This window comes from Pleurodeles waltl, chromosome 2_1, assembly GCF_031143425.1.
Source record: "Pleurodeles waltl isolate 20211129_DDA chromosome 2_1, aPleWal1.hap1.20221129, whole genome shotgun sequence".
Taxonomy (NCBI): Eukaryota; Metazoa; Chordata; class Amphibia; order Caudata; family Salamandridae; genus Pleurodeles; species Pleurodeles waltl.
Window position 1 is genome coordinate 299426984 of NC_090438.1, and position 16698 is coordinate 299443681.

The following is a 16698-nucleotide window of genomic DNA, read 5'->3' on the forward strand; positions in this document are numbered from 1 at the left end:
CTCCCTAGAGGGCTCCCCGGTATTTAAATTCCACTAATTAATAAATACATAATAAAAATATGACCTAGCTACAGCAAAACATGGAAAATGTGGTGTAAAAAGACGTCATGACCACTTAGTCAGCCAGTTTTCCTACCAAGCACAGCATCTATGCCTCCATGGCCTGCTATTGAGTTGGGGGGAAAAGGAATATCCGCCCTTTGTGGAAAAGGTACTTCATATATTGGAGAATCTGCCTGTGGAATTCCCTTCAACATTCTACTACGATGGTGGAATTTCTTTCAGCATCATCTCTTTGGCCGCAATTCTGTAGAAAGATTATTTTCTGCATTCAAAGCTTTCTCCAAAAATTGCAGATTTTATTTTAACACCCAAATACAAATTAGTCTTGTAGATACTAATTAGTCTTCAGTTTTGCCACAGTTTATTTTGGTTTATGTTGAAGTACGTGTAATGGCTATTAAATTTTTTCATGCCTTCTCAAAACTACCAGAGGTCTCACTCTAACTTCCGAGACACCACCAAGTTTCTGCCTTGCTTTTCAGTTGTGTTCGTACTATGTTACTTCCAGAGAGGGAGCATAGACTGGTGGAATGTTTATTGCCCTGGTAATGTGGATTACTGGATTGGTACCTGACTAACACAACGCATGCTCTCATATCCACTAGCTACTCTTTAAAAAACAAATGTTCACATTCCCAGGCACCCTGTTAATTCCCTCTCTTTTTTCTCCTCTGCCAGCTAAACCACTGGAAATGAAAATGTGGCACTAAATTGGATAAAAGTGAAAGGTCTGATTTTTATTTTTTTATTTCTTTATTGCATTTATAGTATAACATATGACACAGGCATCAGAGATATACCCGTGCCTCACACATTTGCAATTAACTACAATTCATAACAAAGAACATGTGGGGTAACTAGACTAAACAGTTCCACATACCTACACTACGAAATTTTTCAAGATTGTTACACAACTCGCAAGCGCTCAAGACACTGACCTTGAACATCCATGCCCGTTGGCTACCATACAGCATAGGGTCCTGTAATCCGGAGTGTGTATCTGCACAACGTATCCATTTATACAAGCATGGAACATAGTTAACCTGAGTAGCTATCAACACCTATCCTCAGTGCTTGTAGCAGGGAAATCAAAGCTGATCCAACTCGCGTGTAACATGAGTGTCCATTGTGTCACGAGGGAATACTTGCGCAGCCCCAGTGCATCCTCACACTGGAGAGACGTATACTCTGCACTTGCCCAAACAGAGAAGGAAAGTGCCTATGCCTCATATGTTGGCTACCACAAGCTCTAAATCCAAAAAACGAGATGTGGCCTTCAGCTTCTGGCCCCTAGGGAACAAACCCAGGATACTACCACCCACGTCAGTTGTAAGGGCCGATCTACACAATGCATTAGACACACTAAGATTAAGGACCAGTAATGTCTCAGAGTGGGGCACAACCACATCATATGCAGAAGGTCTGCCCCTATGCTTGGACAGCGCGGGCAGACGGAGACTGTACGGACAAAATATCTGTTGATTTTCCCCAGTGTGAGATAAGCTCTTAGAATCACATAATATTGGATGAGATGGAACTGCATATTACACAGGACATATGTGGGAGTTTCCAATATGGTTACCCATTTTGTGTCTGTGAAGGGCCCCCCTGTCCTCCTCCCAGCCCGCCCGAAGAGCCACCAGTGTTCAGGATTTATGCAGCCATAGAGAATCTGCCAACCAGTGTACAATATGCCTTCCTTCTCTAAAGACATGCATATATTGCAGCATGTAGTGTGTCTGAGGTTCCACTGTGATGTTGCCCCACGCCCGCCGCAAGGCCCCACCCGATAGAGCCATGCAGAAGAAAGGTACGCGCGTCCAAACCAGAAGCCTCCCTCAGTGTGTCATGAGTTTGGAGGGTGCCATCTGTGTAAAGATCACCTAATGTGTAGACGTCTGCCGCGTGCCAATCAGTGAGTTCGGCAGCCGGCGTGACACATGCACCATGGTGCGTCCCCTGGAGCGGAATGGCTGCTGCATAGGGAATAATTTCCTTTGTAAGGCGACCGCACCTATGAAAACAACAATAACCTAATTTCAGCAATAGGGCCTCCGATGCTACAGACTTAGCACAGGGATGAAATAAATGAAGTACTTTACATCATGACCATGCTGGGAAATCAGTTGCCGTATCTGCTAGCTGTCTCGAAGAGAACCAACGGGCCACCCACTGTACCTGCACAGGTAAGCAATAATGCTCCAAATTCAGCAGCGAAAGGCCTCCTGAAGTTAACGGGCGATAAAGTTTGGAAAGGCCTACTCTACAGCGGGATGTGTTCCAGACTAAGCTACGCACATTACACTCCATGGAGCAGAAGAAGGCGGTTGGTATGTAGAGAGGTAGGCTCCCAAAATAATACAATAGTCTAGGCAGCACTATCATCTTGACAAGTGCCACCCTGCCCATGACTGTCAGCGGTAACGTCTTCCAAAACAAATTGACTGCGTAAGCCCGTTTCAGCCTTCGTCATGTTCCCGTCAAACATATCAGTGTCAGTGTGATATACCTGTACCCAGGGTATCTTAAGGTGTTGGGTTGCCATGAAAGGCCAAGCGCTATAGAAGTTAGGCCTGGATCAGATACAGTGGGCGACAATTGGAAAACACGTAAGCCAGACACCCTCCATGGGTGTTGAACAATGGTATTATATTGCCAGGGAACTCCGCCAGGTCTCTAATATACACTAGTAGGTCATCTGCATATAGAGAAACCACATGGTTCCCATCCCCCTGCGGTGTTCCCCAGGTCCGACCCGCTCTGCGTAGCGCAACTGGCAATGGTTCCACTGCAAGTGTAAAGAGCAGGGTGACAGGGGGCAACCCTGCCTCATGCCCTTCCTGATGTTAATGGGGGCCGACAGAAGACGCCCAGTTTTGGTTCGGGCCGATGGATGCGCATACAGTAATTTCATACTTCGGCAGGATGGCAAAAAGGTAATGCCACTCCAGCGAGCCAAACGCTTTCTCCAAGTCAATCACTAAACAGACCACACGCGGCCAGCGACAGGGGGCAGACCTCAGTATCCAGAAGAATCTGCGGATGTTGAGGGACGTCGTGAGGCCCGGCACAAAGCTGTTTTGGTCCTCATGAACTAATGCAGACAACAGCAGGGCCAGTCTCATTGCAACAACTTTGGCTAATATTTTATAATCCGTGTTTAGGAGTGCTAATAGTCTGTAGGAGTGTCTTTGTGCGGTTTCAAAAGGGAGACTAGAGTGGCCTTCCTTAATGTATGGGGTAAGCTTGACGATGCTATGGCTTCTTCATATAAGGAGAGCAATTCGGGTGCTAGTTGAAGGGAGTATGCGTTATAGAACTCGATTGGTAGCCAATCAGGGCCAGGCGTCTTACGTTTGCCAGAAGACAGATAGCTTCCTGCATCTCTGATATCAGAGGAGGGCCGTCCAGCTGCACACACTGGTCAGCTGTGACTCGGGGCAGATGCACCGCAGCGAGGAATAGCTCGATGTCATCAAGAGAGGGACTGAGGTCAGTATTATATAAAGACCTATAATGTGTGTGGAATGCTGCATGTATTGAATCTTGCGTGCATAACGGATCACCTGACTGCGCATGTATTGATAGTACTGCTCCAGGGGAAGACTCCTGGCACTTCAACCGGACGAGCAAAGCTCCTGCTCTGTCAGCTCTAGCATGCGTGTTGGCTGAATGTGTTGTGTAATTGAGGCATCTCAACCGCTCAATGAGTTCTGAGTGGGTTTTATGCATGCCCCCCGCAGTGCTGCCTTAAATGCATCCCACTCTACTGCCCGAGACGATGCCGTGTCTGTATTAAGTTCAAAGTAGCTAGTGATCTGCTGACCCATTGACTCCCGGAATGTCGCATCCTCTAGCACCGTAGGTTGCATCCTCCATGTAGGAACAGGGGTCTGCGTGGTCCCATTCCAGTCCAGCTGAAGGCACTGAGGGTTGTAATCGGAATGGGTAGGGCCTAGATAGTCAGTGTGTGTGACCATTGGTATCAAGCCGGCCGTGCAGATGAGCCTATCAAGTTGTACCTGTAAGCTATGAGTGGCCGAATAAAAGGTGTACACCTGTGTTGTAGCGTTATAGTGACGTCAGACATCCGTCAGCTGCCAGTGGTGAGCCAGGTTACTAGTGCACGGGCATTGGATATAGCAGTAATGCGCTCCAGCGGTGAAAATGACCTATCCAGATACGAGTCTAATACACAATTAAAATCCCCTCCAATGAGCCAAGGAACATCGCTCCACTGTGCTAGTAACTGGTTAAGCGTATGGAGAAAGGGAATTTGATCTGTATTTGGAGCATAGATATTGCCAAGAAGGACATGTCTGCCATTCAGCTTACCCCAGATGAACACATACCGGCCATCAGTGTCAGTGACCTTGCTCTATCAGCTCAAACGGACCCCTGGTTGAATCCATATCACGACCCAACGTGCGTAGGAGGAATAATTTGTAGAATACACCTGCTCTCGCCATTTCCTGTGCAGCGCCTCTGAACTCGTTAGATGTGTCTCTTGCAATAAAGAAATATGAGCATTACAGCGCTTCAAGTAGGAATGTATGGCATATTAGCGTGCTGGGGTGTGCATGCCATGGATATTCCATGTTATAACATTAATGTGCGCCATTTTGCAGAAGAAAAAGAGGGGAAGGGTCCGTGCGCATACATCATGTGGACGAGAGTGTCAAGGACACACGCAAAGAAGCAGTGTAGTGTACAGTAGTTAACGCCATTGTTTGCCTAGTGCCAAATGGGTAAATGGGTAGGTAACAACCAATAACACTGTGCAACAAGACCATAATAAATACTAAGAGAGCAGCACACCAAAACAAGTGGCCACCCAAACCGAATAATTACAACTAAGGCAGAAACAATTGGCCTCAAAGTAAGGGCAACCATCTGAGAGCTCCCAACGTACAGTCACAGAGGAACCGCACCATATGCCACTTAATGGAGAAACCAGTGTACACAGCCAGATACGGAGCACTCCACATCAGCAGCAGCTGTACTCATATGAAAAAGATATGAATATAACCATAGTTAGTGTTAGATGATAGTGTCCGATGTCTGCAAGGTTATGTCCGGTGGGTCATGAGAGCTGTGGACAGACGGCCAAGTAACTGGTCTCTCTCTGTCTGAGGACACAGAGCCCAGAGTGCCCTGACTGGAACAGTGTCCCGCACCAGAGAGCACCGCTGCCCGCTGCACAGCACTATGCTGCTCCTGAATTCTCTGCTTCAAGTCTGGGATCACAGCAGGCCCCATACCCAGGTGTGCCTTCATCCTCCGGCGCCCGCCTCAGTTTCTCCATACATTGCTGCCTTCCGGTTGTCCGGACCGCATTGTGTAAGCAGCTCCACCTTTCGGGTTCTCCACGCACTGCCATGCCTCCTCAGGTGTAGCAAAAAAGTGCGTGGTGCCAGCGGGTACCACTCAGAGCCTGGCTGGAAAAAGGAGAGAGTATGCCAACTCCAGCTCCGGTAGACATTGCTTAACTGCCAGGAAGCTATTTCATTGTCTCTGCACCGCAGCGTGTAGTCAGGAAAAACATAACTTTGGCACTGTCTACCTGCACTTCTGCCAGGGAGCGGGTCTCCTTTATCACCATGTCTCTATCACGGTAGTGGAGGAAGCGTATCACCATCGGCCGCAGGGCAGCACCCGCCGGGGGAGGACGCCTAGTACTCTATGCGCTCATTCCATGGAGAAAAAAACAGGAGGGTGCGTCTGAGGGAAAAAAAAAAAAACAGCCAGGCGTCGATGAATTGCACAGGATCCAGCCTCGGATTCTGGTGCCGCGGCCACTCAGCAGCCTCACATCCGTGCCGATATTAAGGAGTAGCCCCCGGGTCGGCCATGATTCCAGGAGAAACGAGTGGCAGTGCGGAGCACCTCTACAGAGTGCCCGCCATGTCGGCTCCACAAGCCACACAAGTAAAAGGTCACATTCACAAAAAAAGTAAATCTACACCCTTAGAATTACACCCGCATTTGGAAGGAAACTTAAGAGTTGTTGGATTTCTTCTTACAGAATTTCTGGAGCACTCCTGGGAAACTGTGACAGTTGCAACTTTGCAGATTTCCAACAACTATAGGCAGTTGAATAAGCGTATGTAAGTTACATGTACACAGGTTAACATTTTTTGTTTCTCCATAGAGTAAGTATGTCTCTACACTGAGAAACCAGATCCACCAGTTCTGGTACCCTATTCCACCCTGGGTCTAGATTACTCCTTCTGCTGTTGACAAAAGGATATTTCCCTGGCATTCCTAGCTTGGAACGACCACTACGAACCCCTGGAAACAGACCTACTTCCACACAAGTATATGCTATACTGGTGTAATATTCTGTGTGTGTGTGTAAATAGATTGCTGAGTATCAATTTATGCCTTTCGGATTTGCCAGAGTTATTTCAAGAAGCTACAACTTGCGGTGTAAGGTAACCTTAACTCTCACCCCTGCCATGCACAGTTTTTCTTCAATAAATTTAATTCTAATATTTCATTGATATTTTTTATTGATGTTATAAAACTTGTAATGAGTGCTGTAATATCTGGGGTAATTAGCAGTGCATGGTGAGGGCATGAGTTATAGTTACCTTAGGCCATGAGTTATAGTTACTTGAAATAACTATAACTGCTGAATTTCTTTTTTGGTTTTGTGCGAATAAATTCAGAACCTAACTATAACATCCCTGTAAACTTTGGTTTTATTTTGTGAATTTGTATAGTTTAAAAAAAATTCTACTTCCCAAATATAAGGTCCCTGTAACCTTTGTTTTTTTCAGTGAATTTGTATGTTTTTTTCTAACAAAAAGTAATTTTCATTACTATACTTTAATCAAACCACCATGTGCAGCCGGGGTTAGCCACAGGGCCCAAACCCCTATTCCCACCCAACCCCAAGCTGCACACAGCATTCGGCCGTGCACGGCGGAGGTTGGCTGCAGGCCCTGGCCTGCGACCAGTCCATGCAGCCAACCCCCTTAACCATCAACTGCACACTGTACACAGTCTTTGACCATGCACAGCGGGAATGAGCCGCAGGGTCTGTGAGAATAGGTGTGAGAAGGTTTCTCTGGGTGTGAGAGTGGCTGTAAAAGTGCCTGCCTGAGTGTGACAGTGTGTGTGAGAGGGTCTATGTGGTGTGAGAATGGGTATGAGAGTGTCTGATTGCGCTCCAGTAGATGAAAGATGCATTCACAAAGGATTTCAGATCGTTTTTCAATATGGAATTGTGGAGTAAACACACTTGCTTTGCCTTCAACAAGTCCAGGAGTTAGGATCATTTGTCCTTCCAGAAGTGAAGCTTCAACTGGGACACCTGCTACGTTTATATTTGTAAATGCTTCCTGTTGAGGTTTAATTTCTTTGAAATGAGCATCATGGCCAGAATGGAAACTGACCTGTTTATCCAACAAGAGTCCACAGGTTTGTACAAAATGTCTATCCAACCGTAAAACCTTGTATTTGTTAGTTAGAAAGTCCTACAGTTGAGTGAATGGCCAGCGTGGGACCCCATCCCTGGGGTCTGGCCTTCAGTAAATGGAGGAGGGGGCTGCACCGTCCCCCCAGCCCTGCTGATTTCGGCCCTGGGGACTCCATACCCCAGTGCTCAGCTTTATAAGATTTATTTTTGGGGGGAGGGGAGCTGTGCAGCTGATTTTGCCCCAGGGACCCCATCCTTGGGGCTTGGCCATCAGTCCTACATGCCCCACAGGGCACCCAGTGTGCAATGGGACCACGGAGGAGCATGAAGGCCCCGACAGTCCAAGCAGGCTCCCTGCCTCCTATGGGAGCCAGGCTTGCTGTCACAGACAGGGAGATGCTAAACATGCAGCACCCTGCCTGTGAGAGCTATTATTTCCTCTGCATCTCTGCAGGCAGGGAAACAGAGGAAACCTCTGCTTACAGCAATCGAGAGATGTTTGACAACCTTAAAGTTTGGCCGAGGGAGGTGGTGGAGGTACCCGGGGTAGGGAGTCTGCAACAATCAGGAAGGAGGCCAATGCTCTATATAAAAGGTTTGCATAGTGGAAAGTTTATAATGTTCCATGACTAATCAAACTAGAGGCATGCAACACCCATGGATTTGAGGTCATTCCCAGAATTACCATAAGTGGTAGACCTGGGAATGTGCCACGACTGTTTTACCTCCCCAGACGAGGAGTAACTAGGAGAAAAATATTTATTTCTCTTTTTACCTCTTTCTATGTGTGCTGCATTCTGAATCAGGGGGATTGTTTTTCTACAGTAAGGCATACCTCCTGCACAAAAACAATGCTTCCTACAATGAAGGCACCCTTGCACCATGGTGCAAAAATGCCTGCGTTGGTGCTAGGAAGCACATTGAGCACCATCGCTCGAAAACGACAGGAATGCACCATATTATATGACTTATGTTACTGTCCTGCTCTCTCCCTGTCACCCAGTGGAGTAAGGTAGCTTGTTGCACTGCACTGTGTGACTATTTGATAAATATGCCCCTGGGTTGTTAGCTGAGTGGAAGCCCCACTGACGCAACAACTGCCATACTTGTCAGGATGAACCATAAAAGTCACCAAATTACCCTTTGCATAACCCTCATGTATCTTGGCACAAACCAGTCAGGCTTAACTAAGAGGCAATGTGTAAAGTATATATGCAGCACACAAACAGTAATAAAGTGAAAACAAAATACAAGAAAATCCCTTGCAGAAAGGACCAGGTCCAACCTATTATGTGATATGATATTGCTACCATCTTAAAATCTATAAAATCAGGCTCACCATTAGATCCAGCGCCACCAGATGCCTTATTGATGTGGACAATATTATTCTGCCCATTTTACTCAAGCTCTTAAATAAGTCCTTGGCCTAAAGTAAGGTTACTCAGGCATGGATGCATGCTATAGTTAAGCCTTTGCTTAAGAAACCATAAGCAACCCCCTTGAGGACTGAGAATATAGACCTATTTCATTGCTCCCAATTGCCAGTAAAATTTTAGAGAAGCATGGCAACAATTCTCTTTCATGAAAATTACTTTATCCTTGATCCTACTCAGATGGGCTTTAGGCCAGAGCACAGCACTAATACGGCATTGCTAGTGGCCACCAAGACGCTACGGGTTATTTTAGACCGGCGTGGTTCAGCAGCTCTGGACATACTTGACCTCAGTGCAGCTTTCAACACTGTGGGGCACATTACAACTTTGGCGAGCAGTGGAGGCCGCACCCAATGTCCCGCTTTGGGATGACCTCCTATGCGCCGTCCGTCTGTGGGCCCTATTACGAGTTTCCCGCTGGCCCGGCAGGCAGAAACAGCATTTCCACCTGCTGGCTCAGAGGGAAACTTACCACAACATTGACGCCGGCTCGTAATCAAGCCAGTGGCAATGTTGCGGTGCATTGGGTGCAACAGCAGCCATGGCGCTTTTCACAGCCCGTAATTTGGGCAGTGAAAAGTGCAATGGGGCTGTCCATGGGGGCCCATGCACTGCCCATGCCAAGTCCATGGGCAGTGCAGGGACCCCTATTAGGCCCCCGATACCCCCTTTCCACCTGCCTTTGCATGCGGAGGGCAGCACCCTGGTGGATTAAGACCACCAAGACTGCCAGACTGATGACTGGCGGCAACCTGGCAGTGCCAGCAGTCGAATCATGGTCGCTACGCCACAGTTGTAATGTGGTGGTCGGACCGCCCCTATGGCAGCGGCCCGACTGCCACCACAAGTGTGGCGGTCTTAAGCTCTTCACACTCTTAATGACGACCTGTGTCTCATTGTATCTTAATTCAGAGACTGGCGAATGTGGGCATTACAGGCCCTGCACACAAATGGATCAAGGCTTTGTTAGACAATAGGAGTTTCAGTTTTGGGATGAGCCCTTTTTTCAGCTACATATCCTCTTGATTGCAGAGTCCCTTAGGGCTCCTCGTTGAGCCCAACTCTTTTCCATCTATTCGTTCTTCCTTTGGCAAAAATGGTACAGGCATACAGCATTGATCTTATTTCCTATGCGGACGATACTCTGCTGATTCTAGTACTTACACCTGTAACTAATTTAGAAATCTGCCTTAAAGAAGTCACTGAATGGATCTTAAACCATGCAGCAACCTTAAACTCAACAGTGAGAAGACAGAATTTCTCATTGTTGATAATAACATGACTTACTGGAATGAACTGGTGTGGCCTCAGCATCTTGGAGAGCGACTAAGTCCATCCATGACTGGGAAAAGCCTGGGCTTCTTCTGGTTAGACAGCAAACTTAATACGGAGACCCAGGCAAAAAAGTTATGTTGTAGGGTCATTCAGTGACTGCCTCCCTCCTCAAGGAGGATTGTCATACAAGGACTGGTAAACTCCCAATTGGATTACAGGAATTCCTTGTTCTTAGGAAGTCCGCAATTCATCCTAACGCTGCTGCAGGTTGTTCAAAATGTTGCAGCATGGGAACTCTTCAAGATTTCAAAATTCCAATCTGTTGCTCCTGCACTGATGGCGTTACATTGGCTACCTGGGTGGAAAATAATTTACTTTAAAGCCCTATGCATGGCCCATCGAGCCATGCAGGGAAAAGGCCTCCTTTTGTTCCAAAATATACTGTACCACTAAGTTCCTAGGAGGCTACTGAAATCCGAGAATTCCTTTCTGCTGAGTATTCTTAAAATAAGAAAAGCAAGGTGCAGTGGTCGGTCATTTGCATATCTTACTGCTAAGCTATGGAATAGTCTTCTGCTCAAATTAAGGCAACTACAGCAAGAATCTTCTTTCAGGCAAAAAATCAAAACCTATCTGTTTTAGGCCCAACTCAGATCTGTGCCTCTCTCATAGGTGTTTGCCTCAGTGCCAGGAGGCTTTTAAGGGCCAGCTGTGTGCTATACAAAACACCATAACATAACCCAACATAGCATTTTACAGCATACAGTAATGACATGAACCCTTGCTACAAATAAAATATTATTGCTACAAAAAAAATATTACACAATGATGTGTGAACAAGCACACCCGGAGAGATTTGTAAGCTGCTTTAGTAATGCCATCTACATAAGTGTTCTTCCTCAGGGACATTATGTTGGGGAAACTCTTTATGTAGTGTGTAAAACCAGGCACACTGTGCAGAGAGTCCAGGCAACCAGACGTTGGTTTACAGAGATAAAAACTAGACCACCTAATTCTCTAATTTTTATGTTAACTTGTTTGAGCAGTTAGGCCAATCTTGGAGATGTGCAAGGCATTTGTTGTACTCACAGTATCACTAAATATGGACACACACTCAAAAGAATAAATCAAGATCAATTTACAAAAATACTTCATATTTTTACAAACTTTTTAGAACCAAGATCATCGAAATCGGGTAAATACTTTTTAAAATTATGATTTTTCAAAGTGCAGCAAAAATAGTGTAATAACACACCATAGGAGTCAATGTGAGAAAACGGTAATTAAAATGCATATAAAATCAAGCAATGCGTTTACCAATGTCTCCTTCTGTTTATAGGGTGAGGGCATCGAGATGTCCTGTGGACCAGTTGGGGAAGTTCGGACAGCTCTCAGTTTTGGCAGGAAGAGCTTCCGAAAAGTCCTTGGAGCTGGTGCTGGAGCACTGCTGGGGATCACTTGGAAAAGCAGTGCACAGGTGGACTTCAAGGTGAGTCTTGTGGGTCCCCTTGGAGTGTAGAGTTCACAAGGGGTGGGAAACCCTTAGAGCACAGCTGGTTCTACGGTGCAGGGCCCATGAAGGCCAGGTGCAGAGCAGATAGGTGAGCCAAGAGCTGTGCTGAAAGGTGCCCTTGGATGTAGGAGGCAAGTCTCTTTGAGGGTGGATTGCAGGTCAGCAGAGCCACTCTGGGGGGTCGCTCTTATGTGACCTGAAGTCACTTAACTAGGGCTTGCTCCTGGTCCTTTTGGAGTCTGGTGAGGACTTTTCTTCTGGGTGTCAAATGTTCGGGTCCAGTACCCTGGGCTATTGCAAGGTTCAGCCATTGGAAATTACAGTGCCACCAAACTTAGCACACTTACAGGATTTGTCCTCCAAGTCCAATGGGTGAAATTTGGTCTGACTGTTGTGTCCGGTTCTTTGGTTATTGGCCAGTCAGTGAACTGGACTTCGCTGGTCTTTTGCTTCTTTGTTACAGAGAGTGATGCCTTCAGTCTGAAAGGAGATTTTGGGTGATTTTCAGAAGGGTGGAGGTCTTCTGGAGTTTTGTAGAGTCTGTCCGATGTCCCTTAGCAGTGATTGTCAAGTCCTGGGTGCAGCAGGCAAGGTTTGCACCTTTTCTTTTTGCAGCAATAATGCCGTTCTCAAGACTTGGGTCTTCTTTGTTGCAGGCCTTCTTGTGTCTTTCGAATCTAATCTGCAGGTCTAAGGGTGGCTACTAAATACTGCAGTTAGTGGGCATTTAGGGGAGTACCTAATAGAGACTAATGGGTCATCTACCTTAGGGTGGCTACACCCACTATGTGACCACTTCCTGTGGGCAGAGATCGCTTCCCTGCCCCTGGCTATTTTCCTACCATGTGAGATGGAGGAAAATGAAATGGAGATGTCACCCAGCACGCACCACTGTTGCACCTGCCAAAAGTGGGGAAAAGCAATGGGAGCAGCCTTCTGCTGCTAGCAGGAGGGCTGGAGGTCTAGTTTCAAAGGCGGCAAGCCCTTTGAAGCTCACTGGCAGGGCAGTGCACATTCCAGGGGGAGGAGGTGTACAACCTCTGCCCAGGAAGGGCTTTGTTTTCTGAACCCAGAGAACAAGGGCTCTCGCCCCAGGGTTTCAGAATCTTGTCTGGTGGTGGCAGGCTGGTTGTGACCGGCTAACTTCCATGCCAGGGTAGTTAGCTTTTTTCAGGGGGCAGGCCCCTGGGTACATTTTGCAGAGGTCAGCCCCAGGGTACATTTTGCAATAAATCCAATACTGGTACCAGTTTGGATTTATGGATTTATCATTCTGAGTTTTTTTATATCAAATAACCCAGGGTGCAGAGTGGCCATCATGTAGCTGTGAAACTCGTATCGACCAGTGTCCAGCATATGCATGTAAAATGGCTTCTCTGTTCATTTACTATGTCCCTGGTTTGGCAAGGACACATTAGGAGCATATTGCTCCTGCATCTATGCCCATACATGCAGTATAGTGCACCCTGCCTTAGGGCTGAAAGGCCTGCCAGAGGGGCGACTTACCTATATTGCATGCAGTGTGTAGTGGACAGGGCACAAAGGTTGTGTGCCTTGTCAGTTTTGCATTTTAGGATTGCACCAGGACACTCAGCCTGCAATGGCAGTGTGGGGGCATTTGGATGCATGGTCCCTGAGGGTGGCACAATCTGTGCTGCTGCCCTCAGCGGGCTACCCTTAGTACTGTATCCCGTAGGGACTTACAGTGGCACCTACAGGTGTTTCCAATTGTGCCAATACATCACTACAGTTTTGGGAAAGAGATCTGGCCCAAGGAACCTGGTTAGTAGGGCCCGGGGCACTAACAACTTTGAAACCACATCCAATACTGGGCAAAACGTAGGGGCTAATCATGTCAAAAGAGGCCCTTCCTCACAGAGAACTCACTAGAAAGTATTTTCGCTCACATGTAATTCCCAGTATTCAGAAAAATACAAAAAAATTATTGCTTTGGCAAATTTCCTTTTCCTTGCATCAGAAGAGTAGTTGGGAACATTACAATGAATGTTCACCTCTCTTTCTATTTTACTGCATTTTTTGTCCACTTTTGCATTATATTGATGCTGCGGTTGACTATGTGAGATCTGATTTGTCTCCTAGAGACAAAGCAATGCATCTGTGTCATGCAGTGATCTATAATGCAAGAATGGTAACTATTGCTAGGACAAATTGTTAGAAGGAATCACACTATTTTGAAACATTAAAAATAGGTATTAAAAATATCTCTTCTATTTGATAACATTACCTGAAGGGAACAATTTATCTCATTGTCTTTTGAAAGATTAAAAAATCAGAAGTATAATCCTGGAGCAATGCTGCAACATACCACACCAGAAACCACTTTATCATCCTTGATGACAAACTCGCAAAAAATTAACAGGTGAATGCAGTGACCCCATCCTGCCTCAGAATGCTCTGCAAAATTGTCAGTCTACAACAAAAGACCTGCATACCTCAACAACTGACTTCAACTTTACCATCCAACCAGACAACTATGCTTAGCTAAGCCTTGCATGTGTCCCTTGCATCCCCAGAAGCAAGTCAGGAGAGAGCTCCTTCACCTACTTCTCCTTCATTGCCACCGTGACGTGGAGTGAACTCCCTTAACATATCAGGACCACCTCTTTGCTACTCAACTTCCGCAAGACCATGACGACTTGACTGTTCAACTAGGAACTCCACCCAACCTGCGTCCCAGCACCTGGATAGCCTCATTGGTCCTTCTTCAAGTTTTCCAGTGGTAAATGCTATTGAATGAGACCTAAAGCTAACCTATGAGGAATAGTCAAAGGTTGTACAAGCATAGGAGTAAAGAGAAAGAATATGATAAGGCATGGATTTTGGATTCTTATTCACAGTCAAAGATGAATATTTCCATGATCAAAGGGATAGATACCTGAAGAAATGATTTGGGAACCTGTACGCTCTGTATTTAGTACTTGAAGATTTACTAATGGCTTGCACGGGTGCATGTAAATTGAAGCAAAGCATCACAATGTCGTCAAGCAGTGCAAATAGCAGTGCAGGACCACCTTTTATTTGTAAAAGCTATTTTGCGCTTAAAATTGACTCTTGTGCTGTGCTCTGAACCTCTTTGTGCCTTCCCTGTACTGATAAATGCAAAAAGCATGTCTAGAGGGGGCCAGCACAAAAACGTTCTAGAAATCTACTAGAATAATGTAATGTGGCCTTTCCTCAAATTATAATGCCATGAATAAGCTGCCACAAAGGAAGGGGTCAAAGGGCATATCACCTTCATACCTTCATGTAACATGCGCTTTACCCTAAAGCACACATATTATACATCTGACTGATGTGTTGTTGACTCCACCTAGGAATATGTACTGGAGTGCGTAACTGCTACTAAGCTACACACCCTTGCTCATCTTTGTGAAAAAGAGTGATGCTAAGGGTCATACAAATAAGCCAGATTTGGTGCAAGCGCTACTGATTATGTTACCAACAGTCAACTCTTACCAAATCTGACATTGCAGTCTATTCTGCCCTTTGCACAACACAGCATTGCAATAGTTAATCAGGGGCGGCACCTCCCCAATGGTGGAGGAGTGTTGCCCCACTGGCTAAGAGCCAGCAGCAGAAAAATAAAATTAGATATCAGTATCGTTTTATTTTTCTGCTGCTGGCTCAGCCAGCATGTGAAGGGAGGGGTGGGGCTGGGCCATGGGAAGGGGAGGAGGAGTGGAGATTAATAAGTGCACATGTGTGTTTGGCCTGGAGTCATGGGCTGGCCAAACACACTTGCACACTTAGGTTTCTCTAACCTGGCTGTGTTGCACAGCCGGGCTAGAGAAACTGCACAGACCCCAGTGCAATGTCGGAGGTGCAGATCAAGCTGCTCAAACCAATCCTGATGCTGCTCTCATGCTAGATATATCATGAGAGCAGCACCAGGATTGCTGGGTAGCCTGTGCTGGGATCCCAGTGAATGCTGGGACACTAGAAGAGCAGAGGAGCTGTATTTCACGCAGTGCTCTGTTAAATGAGACAGTAAATTTGGGCCTAAGAACATAGATTCATCTGTCTACCTCCACCTATTACAATATTTTAGATCTTGGTGGCACGAAGTCATGGATGGGGACATGTTTGCAGGAAGCCAGGGACTGGTGTCAAAACGTTTATCCTAAACATATTGGTTGTAGTGTTTGGTAAGGCATTTCTCCACATGGAAAGTGATTCTCTGTGGAGAAAAATACGATTTTTTTTTAATTTCAACAAAATATTTTGCACAGTATTCACACCTGTGCAATCATAACATCTGCATAAATGTGCTTTCATGTGTCAAAACGAATTTCCAAACTTCCCCTGGAATCTGAAATTTTTCTATATTCCAAGGTGTACTGCTGAAATTTTCTGTGACTTCCAAAACCGTAATTAATTTGCTCCAAATGTAGTCATGTGCTCAGTGACTGGTTTGTGGATAATTAATAAACATAACAATATAACAATAACACTAATTCTAGTACTACTACTACTTTAGCTGCTGTTACTACTGCTGCTGCTACTACTACTATTACCAAATAATGATAATAATGATAATAATGATAATAATAATAATAATAATAATAATAATAATAATAATAATAATAATAATAATAAAAAATGTTTATTCGAAATTACATTAGCGCCTGGAATGGACCTTTGGGAGCAAGGCAGACAGTCACAATGCTTCATTTTGTGGGTAATAACCACTGTTATAGGCCTGTTCAAAAGTTATTTTGTAGTGGCCAGCAGCCTGACCTTCCGGAGTGTTCTGAACACTGAGCTCATTTACAGCTACAACTTCTTTTTTTAACTTTTTTTCGCCCTCAGTTGAGGGAGTGGTGAAAACATTGCACAGTAGTAGCAGAAAATGGCTTTTCTTGGTTGTACTGAGGTTCCTGGTTTGTCTCTTAGTGGCACTGCTGAAAAAAACCTGCTCTTTCACTAAAGTTACAGAGTGCTGGTTCCACCCCTCGTTTTGCGGGGAAGGA